The following is a 5,870-nucleotide window of genomic DNA, read 5'->3' as shown; positions in this document are numbered from 1 at the left end:
GATACAGTGGCTTATCATCATCATCATCATCATCATCATTACCCTATCATATCTGTAAGTGTTAATAGAATGTAAGTGACGGCTCTAAAACTCTGTTAACTCACCATGTGGCTACAGAAACACATTTCTCCCCCACCACCACCACCACTGCCCTCCATGATGGTTCCATGGCAGTTTTACAGCCTCCTCCAGTCATTAATGTTTAAAATGGTGAAAAAGTTTGATTGAAAAAACTTCCAGTCGTTATTTCCTGTCCCTCTTGGAAACCTTTTAAAACGTACTCCATGTTGGGAGCTTGTATGTAATAATCACACCATCACTCAACCTTGTCTCTTCTGTTTTAATTTGGTGGCCATCTTGCTTGGTTTGTTTTATTTCTTGTGTCAAATATATTTTAAATGAGAATCACTTTAGGAGATATGTTGATCAGATAAGATAACATTTGTAGGAGAACACTTCAACTGGTGCCTGCCGCCACCAGCTCCCTTGTTTCTAAATGTATTTTCACCAGAACACAGCAAGTAACTTCCTTTAGATCAGTGATTCCCAACAAGGGTCCTCATAAGGTTTTGCTGTTCAAATTTGTGTGCAATAAACTGTTTAAACTTCTACAATACACAAAATATTTAAAAGACATTTTTTTTGTTATGCAATTCCTAATAATATTTAATTACAAAAATGTGATAACATTTTGTTAAACATTGAATGGATATGAGGACTGAGTAGAGTAAAATGAGAATCGAAGGGGTCCGTAGGTATGAAATGGATGAGGAAACTCATTCCAGGCATAAGAACCAAAGTAGTTCCAGTAATTTCAAAGAATATTTTTCCATTCACCACAATTAATATGATTAACTCGATTGTCACTTGGTTGAAATCTTTCTCAAATCATCATCAACATCATCATCATTATTTAACGTCCATTGTCCATGGTAGTCTGCAGAAGGTTGTCATAAAAATGGTCGTCCTGTTCATGTGGTAGACCTGCTTGTGGAGCAGAGGCAGAGATACTTGACTCTATGCTATTCTGCCAGACTAGCCTCACCTTAAGCACTCTGTTACTCACTCTGACGACTACCTCTAGACATTTATTATCATTAAAATGGATGCCATTCACAAGGCTGTTGTTTAATGGTGTTCTAAATACATAAAACAGATGCAATTTTCACAGTTGGAATGTCTTTCAACGTAATTGTGTTTGATGAGGGTTGACCAACAACAGCAACATCAATATTGTCATCCTTATGATGACCACCACCACCACCACCACCACCGCATGGGTTTGCTGCCATTTAGATACTATAAACATTAATTGGACGTAACTAATCAATAGATTTAATAGATCAATCATTGATTGCTTCTCTCTTATAAATGTTCAAATTAATAAACTGAAATAACATTTGAAGAATTTATAATAAATTTATTAATTGTCTTGGACTGTGAGTTCACTTGAGACAGTATGGCACCAGCTATTGTATATAGATATACATACATGTGTGTATGTATGCATATATATATATAGAGAGAGAGAGAGGGAGACATACAAGCATACACACATACATGTATATGCATATATATATATGTGTATATATATATGTGCATACATATATATATATATACATGCATACATATATAACAAGTATCACCTGATGTGATGGAGAGAAAAGGGGAGTGAAATTGAGAGAGGGGAGAGAGGGAGGGATTGAAATGTAGTAGTTGGGTGGGGGGGAGAACACTGTATCGAAACAGGGTGTTGTTTCTTATACATTAAGTTCTGAAACTTTGCTAAAGCCAGACTATGAAGAAAATTACAAAATTAAATGAACAGAAGGAATCGAAGTTTGTCTATGATTTGAATTGGTAACAAATAAAGAAAGGTGTGGCTAAGTAAAATATCTTTATGTATGTATGTGTGTGTGTGTGTGTATATGTGTGTGTATGTGTGTGTATATATGTGTGTGTATGTGTACATGCATACATTTGACTTTTTGCTGAAGATCAAAGTATATGTACACATCTTGGTTTCAAATTTTGGCACAAGGCCAGCAATTTCATGGCAGGGGTCAAGTCTTTTATATCGACCCCAGTGCTCAACTGGCACATATTTTATGGTCCCTAAAAGGATGAAAGGTAAAGTTGATCTTGGCAGAATTTGAACTCAGAATGATTATAATATGGTATATATATATATCCGATGTGTATCACAGCGTGTAATATTAGTTTGGAAGGAAGCCCTGTCACATTTCAAGTTTGAAACAAACAGACACTTCTTAATTGATATATTTAATCAAGATAATGATCCCCTTAATTATTGATAGCACAATCCCATTCATTTGGTAAATTGGTGTTCCTTTGGGTGTAAAATTCTTCAGGTTTCAAAGCAAAGAAGAACTCAATATTATCCAAAATTCATAGACAGTTTTCCCTCCAAATAATGTTGCAATGATCTGAAAAGATGATAATGAGATGAAGCAAGGTCATCCAGCTGTAGAAACTCTGCCAGATCAGATTGGAGCCTGGTGCAGCCATCTGGCTCGCCAGTCCTCAGTGAAACTGTCCAACCCATGCCAGCATGGAAAACGGACGTTAAACGATGATGATGATGATGATGATGTATTGGACCGAGACTGGCAATAGCACCAGCCCTTTGCCCTCACTGCCAGGCAATTAGATTGAACCTGAGTCTTGTTATTATGAGGCCAGTTTTTCACCCTACTCAACCATAAAGTGCAGGTAGGTAACGGTAACCTTGCCGCCAGCTGTCCAAATATCTGACCTGCAAATTAAACTTGTAATAACTTTTTATTTTTCTTTAATTACCAACATAATTATACAATTACAGTTTCCCTTAAACCTTTAAATTTAAAAAAATAGATCTTAATTAGATTTGGAAAGATATTTACATAGAGTGGTGGTGGTCATGGATGGTGTATCAGAGTTGGTGTGGGTGGTAGTTGTGGTGGTGTTGATGTTGGAATGTTCATTTAGTTTAAAGAAAAGAAATGGAGAAGAAGCAAAGAAAAACAAAGAAGAGAACAAAAACAAAAGAAAAAAGATCAAACAAGAAAAAGAAAAAAAGGCAGAGTGACGGTGGGAGTAGTGGCAGTTTGAGGGTGTGTGCCATGGTTTCATCAAGATATCGGAGAAGAGAGAAACTAAAGTATTTATTTAGTGCTGTAGGTCTACAGAGAGTTCTAACATAGTTATTGACTAGAACAACAACGACAACAGCAACAGCAACATTGCCAGTGAAACTCCATTAGCAGCACCAGTCACAGATACTGGCTCCATTGTCAGCTCAACATTCCAGTTGCAACTCCAAGTATATTTAATTAATTTCAATCAAGCCATCGTTATACCCAAGGCAATATTTTTATTCATTATTGTTGTTGTTGTAGTTGTTATTGTTGTTGTTATTATTATTATTATTATTATTATTATTATTATTATCTTCTGCCTCACCTCAGTTTTCAACTGATTCCAACTGATAGAATCTCAGTGAAATTTACTTTCAAATCTTCGCTGTGTCTCTCGCAGCAGACTCTGAGAGAATAGAAAGGAAATTGAATCACAAGAACAGCTTGGAATCTGTGGTTCCAAGTTCAAATTAATATTGTCACATGATTGAAACAGAAAGACTTGATTTAATTATAAAGTTACGTATCTGGGATTACCCACGGGGTGGGGGGATAGGGATAGGGGGTGAAGACAGAGGTAGGAGAATGAATAACCGTCACCACTACCACCGACAACAACAACAACAATATCATTGTCATCACTTCTGCCCACCACCACCAACCCAACTACAACTTCGTACCACCACCATCACCACCACTCTCCACCATCATCACAGACCACCCCTGAAAATACTCAAGCACCACCCTTCACCATTGTTAACAGCACTTGATCTCCACCCTTACATCAACAGTAAACAAACATCATCCCCACCACATCTACCCAACCACCACCTCTACCCCACCACTATGTTGGTTTGGACATGTGATATGTATGAATGAGGACAGCTGTATAAAGAAAGGTGTCTGTCACTGAAAGTGGAAGAAGGAGACCCAGGAAGACGTGGGATGAAGTGGTAAGGACTGGTCTCAGCATGTTGGGCCACATGGAGGAAAAGACCACGGACCGAGATGTCTGGTGATATGAAGTTCTTGAGAAGACCTACCCACGTCAGCAAACCTGTGTTCTAGACGTGCTGTGTAGAAAACATCTCACACACTTTAACCACAACGAACCAAACTACGTCTCTACCTCACATTTCCACTTCATGTTCTATGGTTACCCCCTCACTCCCCAATCTTGTCCTCTTGGCCCCGTGCCACTGTACCATTGCTCTCTGCTTCTACCCTACATGCCTTGTTTCCTTTCCCTCAAGGGTATGCCCAGGCACTTGCCACCATCTATATCTCTCTTTTCCTTTACTCAACCATCTCATTTATACTCTGATCCTTGTTCCTTGTGAGTATGCCCGACATTTTGCCACCATCTCCATCCTTCTGTCCCCCCCTCTCTCTGCCAGCAAAACTGGAACCTCAACGAAATCTTGACATCCATTGAAATCTGGATCTTCATCATATCAGGACTTCTCTCTCTCTCTCTCTCTCTCTCTCTCTCTTTCTCTCTCTCTCTCTCTCTCTCTCTCTCTCTCTCTCTCTCTCTCTCTCTCTCTCTCTCTCTCTCTCTCTCTCTCTCTCTCCCCTGCTCTTCCCTCAAGTTTGGCAACTGTGTATTTTCTTTGCGGTAGCACACCTGTTTCCGTCTTCATTCCTGATCCTCCTCTCTCCAGCCAGGTAACCTTCTAGTTCTATGATCGAAGACAATCCAGCCACGATCATACCATTCTAATATATATAGAACTACAGTAATCAATGTGTCCTTCATGCTTTATGACACAAAGATGTGGTAGAAAGGCGATTTGGCTGTCATTTCTAACAGGTTCAATCACCACCATATAGCACCGGCCCATCCCTTATCCACTAGCTCCATCTCCAACAATCAAAAACACTTCTCAAACACAGTCTACCTAAGGCTACATTAATTCAGTGTGTCCTTCTGTTTTTGAGAAGTTACCAGTGTTGGGAAGGAAATTTGGCTGCTATTTCTTATATAGCAAAAATGCCCTAACCACACGGGGAAGGGGTTCATTTCATCTAAGGTGGTGGTGATGGTAGTGGTGAGGTATAACGTGGTAGTGTGGGTGTGAGGAGGAGGAGGACGTGTTGTGTGTTGTATACTTTGCACATATACAATGATATAAAGTGGATATATTTAAGCCAGTTATGGGAAGCCTGTGGCTATTCTAGGGTTTTCAAAATGGCAAGCTTAACGAAAATTTTTTAGTAGTGCGGCCCGCCATGGCTTATGTGGCCCGCGTCTCGAAAACGCTGCTCATGCCTTGTAATAAGTATTAAAAGAATTTAGCTTATTTCAGAGAAGGGAGGCTACTCTGTGCAAACTGAATGCTAAAGAACAGCAGCACTCGTCAAGTGTGGCGCTGCCGTGTTCTGAAGACAGAAATGAACTGTAAACACGTCTGCGGGTGTGAACAGTGTAAGGGAGACAACTGATGGTGTCTTCACTGTCGGTAGCATCGTTTTGCTTCCCTGACAATTCAGCTGTTTTCGTGGCGATTGCACACACGCACGCTTCTTGCTTAGACCACCGTCTCTGACCGTTGCCGGAGAATGGGGGAATGGGATTCTACGAGCGCGCGCGCGTGTGTGTGTGTGGTATATTCTTTCTCTCTCTCTTGTTTACACACCCGTCTTCGTCTTTTGTATAATTGTAAATTCTCACTATATATATATTTATATACATATTTTTATTTTTATATATATATATATATATATATATAC

The sequence above is a fragment of the Octopus bimaculoides genome, chromosome 14 (genome assembly GCF_001194135.2).
Source record: "Octopus bimaculoides isolate UCB-OBI-ISO-001 chromosome 14, ASM119413v2, whole genome shotgun sequence".
Classification (NCBI taxonomy): domain Eukaryota; kingdom Metazoa; phylum Mollusca; class Cephalopoda; order Octopoda; family Octopodidae; genus Octopus; species Octopus bimaculoides.
Note: the sequence above shows the minus strand (reverse complement) of the source record.